Source organism: Antechinus flavipes, chromosome 5 (assembly GCF_016432865.1).
Source record: "Antechinus flavipes isolate AdamAnt ecotype Samford, QLD, Australia chromosome 5, AdamAnt_v2, whole genome shotgun sequence".
NCBI lineage: Eukaryota > Metazoa > Chordata > Mammalia > Dasyuromorphia > Dasyuridae > Antechinus > Antechinus flavipes.
Genome location: NC_067402.1, coordinates 135,195,660 through 135,213,980, shown reverse-complemented (window position 1 = coordinate 135,213,980; position 18,321 = coordinate 135,195,660).

The following is an 18,321-nucleotide window of genomic DNA, read 5'->3' as shown; positions in this document are numbered from 1 at the left end:
AATGCAGAAAAATTTTATAACGAGTTCCTCACATCTATAAAATTTCAGATTGGGACAACACCAAAAAAAAAAAAAAAAAAAAAGGTTTTCTTTATACAAGCTATTCAATAATCATGTATTTCTGAGTTCATATATTCCATAGTTTCCTGATCGTGATACTCTGAACATTGGTTCAGATTAGGGGAAAAAAATAGCGCCAAGACTTTTTGTAATATGGCTACACTTTGCCTATTCTGACTGGACTTACAAATACCTCCATTCACAAAAGGCACATTGAACTGGATGAAATTCTTGTCTCAGGAAATTTATCACATTTCAGATGCCAAGAGAAAATTCAACATAACCTAATAGCTCAGCTGAAATATTTATTGAATAAATGTTCTTTGCAAAACACAAAAGAAACTGGAAAACTCAAAGATGTATATCATGATCCCTGCTCTTGATGAACTTGTCTAGTAAGGCAGGCTTAGCCCCATTAACAGATTTTTTGTTAGAACCTTAATTAGCTTTTCTCTACCAACTCTGCACTGAAATTTTTTGGAAATTTTTCTTAGAAAAGGTGGTAGGTACTTAATAGACACTTATTGGTCTTTTGTTATATGTAAGTCATCTCCATAGAGATAATAGTTAAACTCACAGGAGCTGATGAAGCAACTAGAGAGAATATGGAGGAGAAGAAATAAGGACTTAGGACAGAATTTCAGATAACACCCACTGTTAGAGTGGGGAGTAAAATGGAAGATTAGTCAGCAAAGGAACTTAACGAGTATATAGATTTTTTTTTCTTTTTTTCTTTTTTTTTTTTCTTAATAGATGTTTATTCCCTTTACTTTTTCTACCCCCTTGTCATATCAAAGAAATGGTACAAAGTAGATTTCCATCTAGCAGAAATGGCTAAACAAATTGTGCTATATAAATGTAATGGAATATTATTGTATCATAAAAGTTACTTATATAAAGAATTCAGATTGGAATATTATTTTTTCCATAAGAAATGATCAGCAAGATGATTTCAGAGAGGCCTGGAGAGACTTACATGAACCAATGCTGAGTGAAGTGAGTAGAATCAAGAGAACATTGTACATAGCAACAAGATTATACAATGATCAATTCTGATAGACATGGCTCTTTTCTTTTTTTCTTTTTTTTTTTTTTAAATAACTTTTTATTGACAGAATCCATGCCAGGGTAATTTTTTACAGCATTATCCCTTACACTCAATTCTGTTCCGATTTTTCCCCTCCCTCCCTCCACCCCCTTCCCCAATTTATTTTTTTCCTTTTTGCTGAGGCAATTGGGGTCAAGTGACTTGTCCAGGGTCACACAGCCAGGAAGTGTTAAGTGTCTAGATTTGAACTCAGATCTTTCTGACTTCAGAGCTGGTGCTCTATCCACTGAGCAACCCAGCTGCCCTTGAGTATACAGAGTTAGTAGAAAAAGTAATTATAAAGACCCAGAAAAGTGCAAATTAAGACAACTCTGAGGTACCACTACACACCTCTCAGATTGGCTATGATGACAGGAAAAGATAATAAGGAATGTTGGAGGGGATGTGGGAAAACTGGGACACTGATACATTGTTGGTAGAATCGTGAACTGATCCATCCATTCTGGAGAGCGATTTGGAACTATGCTCAAAAAGTTATCAAACTGTGCATACCCTTTGATCCAGCAGTGTTTCTACTGGGCTTATACCCCAAAGAGATACTAAAGAAGGGAAAGGGAGTATATAGATTTATTTTTTTCTTTTTGCCGAGGCAACTGGGGTCAAGTGACTTGCCCAGGGTCACACAGCCAGGAAGTGTTAAGTGTCTAGATTTGACATGTGCAAAAATGTTTGTGGCAGCCCTTTTTGAGGTGGCAAGAAACTGGAAACTGAGTGGATGCCCATCAATTGGAGAATGGCTGAATAAGTTATGGAAAATTATTGTTCTGTAAGAAACGACCAGCAGGATGATTTCAGAAAGGCCTGAAGAGATTTACCTGAACTGATGCTGAGTGAAGTGAACAGAACCAGGCAATCATTGTACACGACAACAGTAAGATTATTCTCTGATTAGTTCTAATGGATATGACTCTTCTCAACAATGAGATGATTCAGGCCAGTTCCAATGATCTTGTGATGAAGAGAGCCATCTACACCCAGAGAGAGAACCATGGAAACTGTGTGAATCACAACATAGCATTTTCACTCTTTTTGTTGTTTATTTGCATTTTATTTTCTTTCTTATTTTTTTTCCTTTTTGATTTGATTTTTCTTGTGCAAAAAGATAATTGTATAAATATGTATGCATATATTGGATTTAACATAGATTTTTACCATGTTTAGTATATATTGGATTATTTGCCATCTAGGAGAGCAGTGAAAAAAAGGCAGGAAAAAATTAGAATACAAAGTTTTGCAAGGACTAATGTTGAAAAATTATCCATACATATGTTTTAAAAATTAAAAAGCTTTAATTAAAAAAAAAAAAGAAAACAGAAAAGGAAGGAATATCCAGAAGGAAGAAGTGGTAAATAAAGTGAAATGTAGCAGAAAAGTCAAGAAAGAGGAGAAATGAGCAAAGACCATAACATTTGGTCATTAAATCATTGGTGACTTTGGAGAGAGCAGTTTCAATTGAGTGATGAAATGGGAATCCAGCTTGCAAAAGGTTGTGTAAAGAATAAGAGGAAAGGAAGTGAACACAAGAGCTACAGACAGTTTTGTCAAGGAATTGAACTAAGAAAGACAGGAGAGATATAAGATAATAGCTTGAGAAACTGGCAGGGACTAGTGAAGGATTTATAAGGAGAAGGAAGACTTGGGCATATCCAAAGGCATAGGAAAGGAAATTATAATTATCTAGTCAAGGAACTAATCTTTAGATCTCCCCCAGTATCTAACATCATAGTGCCATGCATATAGTAGACACTTAATAGTCAATTGATTGAAATGATTGACCCTTTTGAGATAAGATTGAGGGACAGATACAGGCCTTCTATTGATGATCTTGGTATAAATAATATTTTCGTTGCAAAAAAGAACAGATATATACGTATACACACACATATATATATAGACATATACATATGTGGATAACACACACACAGAAACAGTCTTGTACAAAGAAAAGAAGGCGGAAAGAGAATTTAACAGGTTTATGAGTGTTAGTAGCCCTATTTTGCAGACTGAATTCAACATAAAAAGACATGTTACAACTATTGCAAAATTTTGCTCAAATACATTTGCCAAAATGAAAACAAGATTGTTATTTTTGGCTTGATCAACCATGCTAATGGATGTTTGAATGTTGCCTTCCCTCACCTTTGGCAATTTAATTCTGTTATAATTGACTCTAGCTTTTTATTTCCCTGGATTCTATTTGGTTTTTATTTACTTAAGGAATGAGGTCTCCATAGACCTCAGATCATCGCAAGTTTTACATCACACAATTTCCTTGCTGTCTGAGCTTCTGGGAGCATTCTCAGGCTGCATTTTGAAATGCATAATAATGTTTGATGCTCTCTGAGGGAGGGCTAGTTTTCTGCATCCATTTTTATATGAGTTTATCCAATTTCACAGACTCTTGCATTTGGATCAAGCTGTTGAAATATATGCAGGATGTTGCCACTGTCAAGGAATGTTCAGTTTATTTGTGAAAATGGATGGCATATAACCCATATTTTTGAAAAACACTTAAAAGAGATGTAATGGTTTCATAAATGCCCATTGCAGAAAATCTGAGGTGATATTCCTGCAGCAATAAGCAAATTCTAAGTACTTGGGCATTCTGAACAGGTAGCTGTCTGCTTGAGGGAGCCCGGTCACTCAAGGAGGAAAACAGGGTAAATAAAGAGGAGGAGTTGCATTAATAACTAGGGTCTGGAGGAACAAGAAAAAAACCTGCCAAGGGAACGTGAGTGGCGTAGAGATTCACAAAAGACATGGCACATAAATCTGGTCAGCCAAGAAATGACTTGGACATCATTTTAATTATTGTGTATGTGACTTCACCATAGCTTCTTAACTTCTGGGTCTCAGTTTTTCTGATAGCTTAAGCAGGAGGCTCTTCACCAATCTGATTAGCTCATTAGGAAAATTAAGTCAGTAAAAACTACTGGATAGAGTGCTTTCAAATAAACCCCAAATAAGAATGATCCTATAAAATAAAATTAAGAACAGCAGTGACAATTATTTTATACAAAATAACTTCTGGAGAAGAGAAAGTATTAGGGAAAGATCAACATTTCTGATTTCATGAGTATAGGAAATCACCTAATATAGAAACTTCTACAAAAGCAGATCTTAAATAATGATGATGATAAACAGCATTTATATAACATTTAAGTCTGCAAGACATTTTACAATTATGAAGTCATTTTATCCTTACAACAACCCTAGAAAATAGGTATTATTTCCATTTTATTGATGAGGAAACTGAAACTGACAGAAGCTAGCTGACTCTCCCAGGGTCACATTGTAAATAATTGAAGCAGGATTTGAACTCAAGTCTTTCTCATCCCAGATCCAGGGTCCTATCCATTCTTAGAGCTGTCTGAGGCAATGAAAGGTTAAATACTTGCACAGGCTATCAACCAAAACAGACAGGGCTTGACCCCTGATTTCCTGACTCAAGGCCAAGTCCCTATCCCTTAAGTCATAAAAGAACTTAAATTTTAAATAAAACTAGGTTTTTTTTAAGATATAGAGAACTCCTGGTAAGAAAATTACCTTTTCTAATGCAAACGTACCAGCTTTCCAGTTTAGTTTTTTAATTTTATTTATTTATTTTGCCAAGGCAATTGGGGTTAAATGAGTTGCCCAGGGTCATACGGCTAGTACATGTATTTCTGGGGATGTATTTGAATCAGGTCCTCCTCACTCCAGGGCTGGTGTTCTATCCATTTATTGCACTATTCAGTCACCCCCTAAGTTAGTTCCAAATTTGCCTATGGTACTGAGAACTTATAACTGGCCCAGAGTGATATAGTCAATATATGTCTAGGGCAGCACTTGAATCTAGGTCTTCCTAGGTCTCTGATGTAAACCAGTTAACTGGAGAATAAAATACACCTCTGGTCTGGCATCTAATGCTCTTTACTGCCTAGACCTAGCCTACATTTCCATCCTTGTCTTTCCACCCAAGGTGATACAGTAAAATGATGGACCCAGAGCCAGGAAGACCTGAATTCAAATCCAGCCTCACACTCTGTAGCTGTGCGACTCTCAGAAAAATCACCCACCCTGCCATCTGCCTCAGTTTCCTCACCTGTGAAGTGGGGATAGCACCAACTACTTTGCGTTGTTTTGAAGATAAAATGATATAATACATATAAAAAGTGCTCTGTAAATCTTAAAGCACTATGTAAGTGATTATTAATAGCTATTATTATTATTAATCTGTGGTCCAACAAAACTATTTTAAGCACTAATTGCTCCTAACTTTGTAAGCCTGTGGTATTAGACAGAATATATACCAGATGCTTTTTAATTCAGTAATTCCTGACTCCAAAGCCAGCCCTTTAACCCCTACAACATGATAGCTTTAATGAACAACATTATAATACAACAAAATGATAGGTAATTATAGCATGGGTGGAACTTCCAAAGTAGCCCTTATTGCAGGCTTGACTTTTTTTATTTTTAAGGATCCAAGGAACTGTAATTTATATATATATATGTATACTGTGTTCAAACCATAATTACAGGGATTTATTCTTTGGAGAGCAGAGTGAAATTGGAAACCCGTTCATAAAAAAAAGATAAATATACACACATGCATACACACATATATTTATATACACACATGTATACAATCTTGCATGTACATGCATATGTGTATGTATATATTGTGTATATATCTATATGTATGTATACTGTGTGTGTATACACATACATACAAGCAAATACAATTAGTGTAAATAATGAATCCCCACAAGTAGTTACACTATTTGAACTTACATTGCTTCTTTCTATTGGGTTGGAACCAAATGCCATATTTTACATAATAATTCCTTAGAATAGTATGAATTTTAATATATGAAACCACTTCTGAGGATTCATTTTTTGTGCTAATCAGAATCTGGATATATAATAGCGTGTATATGCACATGCATGTATGTGATATATACATGTATGTATATTATGTACACACACAAATAAGTACTTTCTAAAATTTGTAATCAGAACTAAAGCTACAGCATCCATGAAGCAGGAGTCATGCTCCCAAATTCCACAGAAAGTTATTCAATTTCTACTTTCACTATTCCTTAAGAAACTAGAAGAATAGTAAGAGACCGCCATATGAACGAATGTATAATCTGTGATAACTGAGATTTTAGAAAAGAAAGTAGATATTAGATACTATTGTTATTTAATGATTTCTGTGACCCCATCTGGGGTTTTCTTAGCAAAGGTATTTCAATCTAGGCCTGGGACTCTATTCACTGTCCCTCCTTTTTATCAATTAAAAAACAAAAACAAAAACAAATAAACAAACCCAAAACAACATAGTACTGAATATACTCCTAGATATTTCTCTATCTTGTTTAAAAATATTTTTAAACTTAGACATTCATCTATGTGTCTCCCTGCTAAGAGAGACTGAGATCAGGTCTCTGAGCTACAGTGAACTAAACCAATTAGTTGTCTATACTAACTCTAGAAGCATTATAAGCAAGGAGTACAGGGAGCAAGCTGGTTCCCTAAAGACAAGTGAATCATTTAGCACAGGTCAGAAACAGAGACAAAGTTTTCTTGCTAATCAGAGCAGGACAAAGCTGTGAGTAATCCCTGTGTTTCCAGCTTGGGTGACATAGAAAATTCTAGTCTTTAAAATAAATTTTAAAATTTAAATTATTGTATTACAGATATTGGATTTTTCTTGCAACATGGCTAATGTGGAAATTTGTTTTGCATAATTGCACATGTATAATTGGTATCATATCGCTTGCCTCCACAGTGGGTGTGGGAAGGGGCTGGAAAGAAGGAGATAATTTGGCATTCAAAATGTTTAAATAATGAATTTTTAAAATAAATAAATTATGAAAAATTAAGGACCTGAAAAAATAATTATTAGAACTAAAATTATGCTCTTGTAACCCAATGACTTAGTTACTTTTATAATGTTTCTTTTAATTTTCTAATCATAGAATTGCTGACATAAGTATTAGTCTAATACCTGTGCTATTGTTCCAATGAAAGTTATATTTTCATTGATTCTTATCAAGCACAAAACCAGACTTCTGTTTCCTCCTACATATACAATAATCTGGTTGGACTAAATGATCTCTAAAATTTCTTCTAGGTTTAAAACTTAGGACTCTTAGTGTTTTGACAGCAAAAAAAAAAAAAAAAAAAATTGAATCTTTCCCTTTAAAAAAATTGTCTGCACAGAAGAGGAGACAGAGTGATATAGACTTTTAGTTTATTGTAGTATTTGAAATTAAAATAAAGTAGATGTTCATCAAACTTAACAAATTGTGGAACATGAATGAAATATTGTGCTATAATAAAAATGAATGGGATGAATTCAGAAAAGAATGAGAAAACAAATCAAATCAGAACAAAGTAAAAGAACCAGGAACCACATTGATGCACAATGATAACAACAATATAAATGAAACAAGAATAATTGAAACTAAGTGCTGTGAAATTATATGACTGAGCTTGATCCTATTTAGAGAAGCTATATGAAAATTATTTCCTATTATATAACTTGGATTCCAGGTAAAACACATACCTCATAGTTTGTTATCATATGAAGGAGATCAGGACAACCATTACCAACTGCTGTGAAAACTACTCTAACGGCAAGGAAAATATTTACAAGGAAAAAAATTAACCAGAATAAATGCAAAAACTCTACGTTCAAACAACTTTGGAGGTCATCCAATCCAATCCCTCTTTTTACAGATAAGAGAATTAAAGTGCCCAAAACATTAGGTGATTTGCTGTAGGTCATGATTCATTTGTGGTTCATTAACAAAAAGGATTCCTCAGTTATTCCTTCTTCTTGTTCATGGCCAAACAATTTTATGTGGATGTAGAATTCTTATCTTCCCTCCGCATCAGTGTTGTAGGAAATTGGTTTGATAAAGATGTGTTGTGGGTTGCTATTGTATGCTCCTGGGATCACCTGCAAATCTTTGAGCAAGGAGAATATCTCAGAAAGGGTAACAAACACAGGATGCTGTAAGTTCTAGCCTTTATAAGACAATGTTGGAAGCTACAACTGTGTGGGAACTGAATGCAAGCTATGTATGGCCAGTGGTGTGAATATATAGCTGGTGTTGGAGCCAAGAGGATGAGCTCAAGTCCCATCTCTGACATGTATGATCCTCCACAAGTCATTTGACCTCTCAGTGTTCCAGTCAACTCTTTAAGACTCTAAATTACAGAGAAGTACTTTCTTTATCTGGGAGTTCCTTATTCCAATAATACTAGTGCAATCATTCTTTATCATTCTTTATAACAATGTAAATGGAAACAACAATAGGATATAAAATAAGCTCACAAAAAGGTCAGTCTTTCCATAAGTATCAACAAAATCTGCAAGGAAGAGGTAGAAAAGTAAATTTCATTGAAAATAACTACAGTATATATGAAATATCTAGGAATTCAGTTACTGAAATATATACAGAGAATTATTTTAATCCAGTGACACATTGGATAGAAATGGATAGAATCAGGAAAGCTCATCATCCTGAATTCAAATCTGGCTTCAGATGCTTACTAAGCTGTGAATGAACCTGGGCAAATCATTTAATTCTGTTTTCTTCAGTTCCTCATCTGGAATATGAGTTAATTCCAGTATTTTTGCCAAGAAAACTCCAAATGGGGACATGACTGAAACAACTGAACAATTATAAAACACTTTTTGCAGAAATAAGCAGACAGAAATAAATAAATATTGAAGAGGGGCATGATGATATAATAAAAATGACAATGTTGCCTAAATTAATTTAGAGATTCAACCTGACCATATCAAATTACCAAAGAACTAGAACTAAAAAAAATTATAAAATTCATCTGGATATAGGTGTGTTAATGCATAAATATACATGTATGTATAAATTAATAATGCCTATTTTGTAAAGGTTTTAACTCCCTCTGTTAGAGTATAAGCTGTTTGATTAGAAATTGAAAGGATACCTATCAACTGTGGAGTAACCAGATAAGTTGTGGTTCATGACTGTGATAGAATACTATCAGAAATTATGAGCAGAATGCTTTAAAAAACCTGGGAAGACTTATATGAACTGATGCAAATTAGAGTAAGCTTCTGGAACTAGCAAAACATTGTACAAAGTAATAGCAATATTTCATGATGATCAATTGTAAATGACTTAACGACTTTGAGCAAGATAATTATCCAAGAAAATTCCAAAGGATCCTGACTGAAAAATGCTATCCATCTCCAGAGAAAGAATTGATTAATTTTGAGCATAGATTGCATTTTTTTAAACTTTATTTTTCTTGGTTTTTTTTGTTTTGTTTTGTTTTGTGTATTTTCTTTTGCAACATGGCTAATCAGGAAATAAGTTTTGCATGACTTCACATGTATAATTGATATCACATTACTTGCCTTCTCAAGATAGAGAGAAGAGACAGAAGGGAAGGAGAGAATTTGGAACTCAATTTTTTTAAAGTAAATGATTAAAAATCATTTTACATGTACTAGGGAAATATTTAATAAAATAAATAAAAATATACTGTTTTAAAAATCACAGGCTCTTTGAGGATGGTGTAATGTGATTTTTCTTATCTTCATATCTTCAATGCCTAGCACAGCACCTCCTAATTGTTTAATGGCTACTTGTTTAATTCAAATCAATTTAAATACTCTTTAAAAATCTGGCACATTAAAATCTGTATTTGTATCCCAAAAAATCATTATAGAATTTTAGGTCCAGAAGAGGTTTGAGATTATTTATTCCAAAGCACCTCACCACATTGAAAAAGAAACCCACAAAATATGTTAGGTTTCGTTTTTTAAGCTTTGCTAAAAGTCTTTGTCCTAAATATTATAGCAAATTCCCTTGCCACATTAAAAATCATTCAATTTTTACCACTAATACCATTTCCACACTCTGATGAACACTCCTGAAAAAAAAAGCTGGGGACATTCACTTGGCATCCTACTTCTGAAGTTTGTCTTAATACTAGCTCTAACATGATGATTTACTATAAAAGGTTTATAATCTATGAAGCACATTACTCAGAACTTAGAGACTTTTATATAATAAATTTTAAATGAAGAAAACCTTCAAACTCTTCTTCTAAACATTTTGAAAGTTGGAATCTATTAAGTCAGACTTCAGGGCAAAACCTAGTACATACTCTCTCTCAAGCAACTTTAGTAGCTGGTGAATGAATTATGACAAGCTTCTCTTTTTAAGTACCCAACTTACTTCTGAAGAGTGGTTTGGGCTCTGGGGACAATTTAGCTCATTGATTTATAAAGTAGCTTTCATTTCTAAGATGTGTTCTCTGGCTTGCTCTGTATCTATTTGATTATTTTAAATTACCCTTGAAACAAGTTACATGGGTGACCACTATTTTTGAGGGGGTTTTGGTGAAGGGAGGGAGATTTTTTATTCTTGTCCTTGTCCATAGACAAAGGAGGGTATTTTCTTTCATAAATATTAAGTTAGCAAAAGAAACTACACTTATATTTACAAGTAAGAGTAGATAGAGCACGAGCTTAAAATCAGGAAGACTCCTCTTCATGAATTCAAATCCCACCCCAGATATTCAGTAACTGTGTGACTCTGGTCAGATTATTTAATCCTGTTTGCCTCAATTTCCTCATCTGTAAGAGAATACAAGATATGAAGTTAGAAGATGGGTTCAGAGATCATTCTGTCATAGAAAATACATAATTTAAGAAACATTTTAACGAGCAGGGCCAGGAAATCCTTATATACTTCAACAACAATACTATATGATGATCAATTCTGATGGACCTGGCCATCTTCAGCAATGAGATGAACCAAATCAGTTCCAACAGAGCAGTAATGAATTGAACCAGCTATACCCAGCGAAAGAACTCTGGGAGATGACTAAGAACCATTACATTGAATTCCCAATCCCTATATTTTCACCTGCCTGCATTTTGGATTTCCTTCACAGGCTAATTGTACAATATTTCAGAGTTTGATTCTTTTTGTCCAGCAAAATAATGGTTTGGTCATGTATAGTTATTGTATATCTAATTTATACTCTAATATATTTAACATCTATTGGTCATTCTGCCATCTAGGGGAGAGGATGGGGGGATGGAGGGGAAAAAATTGGAACAAAAGGTTTGGCAATTGTCAGTGTTGTAAAATTACCCATGCATATAACTTGTAAATAAAAAAGCTATGAAATTAAAAAAAAAGAAACATTTTAAAGGGCCAAGCTGCATCAGTTGGCACTGTGCTAAGTAGGAAGGATACAAAGAAAGCCACCATATTTTTTAAAAATCCCTTTCCTCAAGAAGCTCATGATCTACTGGCAAAGAAAACATATGAAACATTATATACAAACAAAATAAATACAGAATAAATTGGAGGTAATTTCAGAAGGAAGGTATGAACATTAAGTGAGACCCAGAAAGATTTCTTATAGTAAGTAGGATTTTTGCTGAGATTTGAAAGAAGTCAGGGAGAAAGGGGCAGCTAGGTGGCAATGGAGATAGAACCCTTGAGCTGGAGTTAGGAAGACATGAATTCAAATACAATCTTATACATTTATTAACTCTGTGGTTCTAGGCAAGTCACTTAACCTTATTTGCTCCAGTTTCCTCATCTATAAAATGAGCTGGAAAGAAAACTCCAAATGGGATCATGAAGAGTCAGAGAGAATTGAACAACCACAACCGGAAGAAATGGGTGAAGAGAGAGCATTCCAGTCATGGAACCAGCGCAGATACTTGGAGGCCAGAGGCGAAGTGACTAGATTGTAGAGAATGTGGAGGAGCATAAACTCATAAAAAAGGCTGGAAAGATAGGAAGGGTCATGTTATGAAGGGCTTTAAAGCCAAAGAGAGGATATTAGATATGATCCTGGAGGAAAAAGGAAGACTGGAATTTATCAAGTAGGGTTGTGGTGTAATCTAACCTTCACTTCTGGAAGATCATCTCTTTGAGTGATAGGTATACTGGAGTGGAAAGCAAAAAGACAGAAAGACCAACTAGACAATCATTGTAATAGGTACAAACCTTCAACTCTTCACTAAGTATCTAAGTGTTGGCCATGTCAAAAGGGAGAAGAGTGAGTATAAACTAGAAATGCAGGATCAAATAGATTCTCAGATACAGCCAATGTGCGACTTAATTTTGTGCAACTATGTTTTATTTAAGGCCTTTTGTCTTTTGAAGGAAGATATTTGAAGTAGAGATAGTGATTATCATTCAATTGTTTTTCAATTGTGTCCCACTCTTTGTGACTAGTTTGAAGTTTTCTTGGCTAAGATTTAAGAGTATCTTGCTATTTTGCTTCTCTAACACATTTTACAGTTGAGGAAACTGAGATAAACAGGGTTAAGTGATTTGTCCATGGTCACACAAGTAATACTTTGAGGCTAGATTTCAAGTGGGGGAAAGTATTAATCTCTGTTTCAGGTCTGACATTATATTTACTGTGCCATCTATGTGCCTCCTAGAGATAGTCATAGAGATAATAAAACACACACACACAAACACACACACACACACACACACACACACACACACACACACACACACACACTTTTTAGGATCTTTAATTTTAATGGGCTCCAGGGCTGTGACTACCTCTCTCTACTCTCATTTGCTTTCCCTTTATGCTCCTTTAATGACTTTTTCCCCTAATTAAGACTGTTTTTGGTTTTGATTTTTATCAAATTTTCCCTATAAATAACAATGAAACAAATTATGATCTGCTCCAGACCTGTGTCCCTGTATAGGATTGATAATAGCTCAGAAACCATACACAACCTCCTGAAAGATGATTGGTTATAATATAAAAATAGAAACATTAATTTAGCACAGTTGTAGTTAGATCACAGTGCTAATGAGGCTGAGATTCTTTCTAGGAACAAATCACTTTGTCTAGCTTCATTCCACAGTTGTAAACAGCACCTCTAACCCCAGCCATCTATCTCACAAATTTCACATTGTTGATCATGATCAGATAAAATAGAAAATAGAAAAAAATCCATTATACTAGAAAACAAATTCCAAACACATGTCCAACCAAATGTGGGTCAGTAATGACACTTTTGTATTCAAAGGACAGAATGTCTTTTTAAAATTGTAATAGAATCTGAGACTTAGCTTGACATCACCAAGAAAGGAGGTAACAAGCTAGCAGACAGTCCAGCTTTCCTACAAACAGCCAGATCCATTTTATTTTCATCACTGGGTAAGAGTTCAAAAACCTATTATGTTGGATTCTAACTCAAAGATTTATGTTAGTCACTTGTTCCAAATGTGTCTTTCTCACTAAGTCCACACTTCTACCAGGCTAAAGAAAACCTACAGAAAGAAAACTACTAGCTTTCGCAAACTCTTATAAAGTGAAATTCTGATTGTGACAGAGTTAGGTCTAAATATAATTTGGAAATATAATTTGGTATTATATTTGGAATAACAATGATAGAATTATATATTATAAAATTATACTACTATTAAATACTTATAAATAAATATAATTCAAATTATATGTTATAACATAAAATAATATATTAATAAAAAAGAAAATATAATTTTCTTCCTATTTCTCCCCCAGTATATTTTCCAGTGCATCTCAAGCTAAAAAATGTGTCATTTTTTTTCTTCTAGCTCTACTCCTTTGCTGCTTAATAATAGTAATGTTGTTTTAAGAACAACTTTAAATGAATGAATAATTTTGACTATTATAAATACCTAAGTTAATTACAAAGGAAGATGCTGTCTTCAGCCAGAGAAAGAACTGCATAGGCTACCTCCCCAACTTAAGTTCAAAGATGGTCAGTGAATCTTAAAGTTTCTTTTCTGGCTTAAATATTTCTGAAGTTATCAATAAAGTTAATGTTTATTATAGCATGAAAAACTGTATATCATTATAATGATACAGCATGAGGAATGTTAGATTTGGACTCAGAGGAACTGGGGACAAATTTTGACAGGGCCACTTACTACTTGGTGGCTTTGGACAGGTCATTTAACCTCAGTTTCCTCATTTGTAAAAAGATTAAAGTAGACTAGACGACCTCAGAATTTCCATCTAGTTCTAGGCAGCACCATGGATAGAGTATTAGACTTGAATACAAAAAGACAAGATTTCAAATTGTGCCTCAGATACTCAGAAGTCACTCAGAAGTGACTCTGGGCAAGTTATTCAACATTTCAGCCTCAGTTTCCTCATGTATAAAAAAAGGATAATAATAGCACCTATTTCCAGGATTGCTGTGAGGATCAAATGTACTGTGCTTTGCAAACCTTAGATAACTACATAAATGCTAGTTATTAAATCTAGGAGTTTATGATCCAGGTGCCATCCCATTTTGTGCTCATACCCAAGGGTAGCTTGAGATGCTAGAACCAAACAGACTTTCTTTTATTTAATTTGAATATTTCTTTTTTATTTTCAAAACATATGCACAGATAATTTTCCAATATTGACCTTGCAAAGACTTGTGTTTCAAATTTTCCCCTCCTTCTCCCCATCCCTTCCCCCAGATGGCAAATAATCCAATATATGTTAAACATGTTAAAATATATGTTAAATCCAACATATGATACACATTTATACAATTATCTTACTGCACAAGAAAAATCTGATCAAAAAGGGGAAAAAATGAGAAAGAAAACAAAATGCAAGCAAACAACAACAACAACAACAAAAAAAAAAAAAAAAAGAGTGAAAATGCTGTGTTGTAATCCACATTCAATTCCCACAGTCTCCCTCTGGGTGTTGATGGCTCTCTTTATCACAAGATCATTGGAACTGGTCTTAGTCATTTCACTGATCAAACAGACTTTTTATAGAATATAGAACAAAGAGGTTCCTGTCATTCTAACTAGTATCCTGTCTACGCAACAGATAGGACTAAATGGCTTGATATTATTTTGTCCATACTTTAAAAATAATAACTAACATTTATAGAGAGCTTAAAAGTACTTTGAAATATATTACCTCACAACTCAGTAAGGCTGAGTGACATGCAGAATTTGAAGTCAGGTCTTCATGACACCAAAGCTAGCACTCTGTTCACTGCATTAATTGCCTTTAAATTAAAAGGTGGATTGCCTCATCAGGACATAGAACCAATGCTACAGTGAGATAATATGTACTATCCTCCTAGTGAACTCTTATTTCAACTCTACTGTAGAATAAGTAGGAACCCCTCCTGAGGGTAAAATACTCAGACTGAAAAAGGGGTTTCAATCTAAGAAAAGAGAACATGGTTTGGGCATCCTGTAAACTTTGTTGTCTGAGCCAATATGTGACTATAAAAGTGGTCTGAAGATAAGATTTCAATGCTCTGTGGACAGTCCCCTACACCTTCTCTATAGACTCTGCTTTTGCATTTTGTTTTGTATTAATCTTTAAATTTTTTCTGTTTTTGTATTTTGTTTTGTATTAATCTTTAAAATTTCTCTGTTTTTGTATTTTGTTTTGTGTTAATTTACCTTGAAAATTTCTTTTTAAGAAGAGGATTCTGGGAAGATGAGTAGGTCAGAAAATTCCAAATTCTCCAGGTTTCCCTCACAAACAATGAAATTGTGCCTCAGTATGAAGGTAGACCAGTGAAAAACAAATTAGATTTGGGGTAGAACAGGGACCCTCCTGGGAAAATTTGAGAAGACCTAAAAAAAAAAAAAAGACCTCAGGACTGAGCTTTAATCTGTATGAAGTGTAAACATCTCCACTGAAACAGCAAGCAGAGAGCCCTGGGACTAGCTGGGTTCGGAGGAGCCTCAATCTCAGCCAAAGAAACTTGCACCTCCTAGATAGTGTGGGGAATTGGAGGTTTGAGTTTGAGAAAAATGAGAGAGCCTAGACTGAAAAGGAAGGTTAGGTCCAGCTGTGTTGCTGAGATGCCACTCACTGGGAAAAGAAACAGCATGCCCTCCTCCCCCATTTCTTCAACCCCCCATTCCCTTCCGAGTGCAGAAGCACTAAACACTGCAGACACTTACTGGGGATGGAATTCTTGCTTTTGAGTTGCAGGCCAGAGGGAAGAACCAAAAAAAGACCTAAAGCCCTAGGCACCATACCACCCTCATCCCCCTAGAGAGGTGATTATACTAACAAACTCTTATTTAGAGGGAAAAAAAAAAGAGCAGGCAATGAAGAAAGAACCCAACCATAGAAAGTTACCATGGGAATAAGAAGACTGGGGTTGATTTATAATGGAGGATACCAAAGGAAAAAAAAATCTCTCCTATACCAAAGAATAACATTAAAGGGTTAATTGTCCAAAGAACATTCATAGAAGAACTCAAAAGACTTTAAAAATTAAATGAGAACAACAACAACAACAACAACAAACTAAGGGGAAAAAAGATTATGGAAAGAAAGTCAACCAATTATTAAAGGAGATCCGAAGTCTAAAGGAAGAAACTAACTCTTTGAAAATTAGAATTGGGCAAAGGGAAGCCAATGAATTTATGAGAACAAGAAATAATAAAACAAAATATAAAGAATGAAAAAGTGGAAAAGAATGTGACATCTCATAAGAAAAAGATCAAGGAGAGAAAAATATAAGCATAGTTGAAAGCTATGATCAGGGGGGAAAACACCTTGAAATAATAATAGAAGAACTAATCAAAGAAAATTGTAAAGAAAGAAAAAAAATTCACTGATTAATCACTACCTGAAAGAGATTCTGCCAAAAACAAATATACAGGAACATCATTGCTAAATTTAAAAAACTCCAGATCAAAGAGGAAACTTTATAAGCAACAACTACAACAACAACAAAACAATTCAAATATGCTAGAACTACAATTAGAGTCACACAAGACCTATCAACAGTTACAAGAAAAGATTACAGATCTTGGAATACTATGAATCAGTAATTTAAAAAACTAGGTTTGTGACCAAAATTATTATATTCAGGAAAATTAAGTATAATATTGAAGGAAAAACATAGATACTCAATAAACTGTAAGATTTTCAGGATTTTGTTACAAACAAACCTGAACTCAATAGAAAATTTGACATATTGATTTGATGTTGACAGTCAACAATCAAAAATTAATTTCAAGGGACTCAGTAAAGAAAAACTGTTTATGATTTATATGTGGAAATGCAAACCATGTGTTTAAAATTGTCATTAGTAATTGGTATCCAAAAGAAAGATTGGGGGAAAAGGTTAGTATGATGTAATTCTAAAAAGCAAATCCATGTAGGAAAAGCTAAAAACAGTAATTATGCTATATAAATGAGGTATGAGAGTAAACACAGAATTAATAGAATAATTAGATGGGGAAGGAGGGATGATGATTCTGAAATCCTACTCACATCCTGAATGAGTTAATTAGGTGTGTGTGTGTGTGTGTGTGTGTGTGTGTGTGTGTGTGTACATCAAGAAGGGAATATCACCCTCCAAAATCTATAAAGTAAGGGGGCAGGGAATAGGCAGGGTATAGAAGGATGTGAAGATTAATGGGAAAGAAATAAAGAGGAAGGGAAAGATTGAAGGCAGAGGATAACAAGTATTTTAATTAAATTTAATTTAAGTATTAGCAAGGCAAGCTAGTGGATAGAAGTAAAGTAGAAGAGTCAGGAGATTAGAAAACAAGAGATAATGAATATATGTATATGTATGTGTATGTATGTATATATGTTTATATAGGTGTGTTTACATATATGTGCATATATATGGGGGAGAAGAAAGAGGGAAGAAAGAATAAAGTAAAAAGTGCACAGAAAACTTATAAGGAAGCAAAGATATATATAGTACTGAATACAGTGTGTTCTATTATTATATATATGCTTTCTTGAAATGGAAATTTATTGTTACATAATTTGAATCCTTTCGTGTTTTATTGTGCACATGACAATTTTTTTCTTTTTCTATTCTTTTTTTCTTATAAAAAAATTAAAATTAAAGTTAAAAAAGTTTCCTTTTGAAATATTCCCAATTTACAAGGAAAAGGAAATTGTTCATGCTCAGGCACATGGAACTAGAGGAATCAAATTGTCTCTTAGAAGCCAATCATGGCAAAGAGAAGAGCCATCTTTTTCCATCAATGGGATTGTGCCAGTGATTTTGAAGTACTTAAAAATTTAGTTAAAGAAAGTTCAGTATTTTATCACATTTTCCTTATAGTACAGACACTTCATCAAACAGATATCTACAATTCTTAAACCTGTATGTT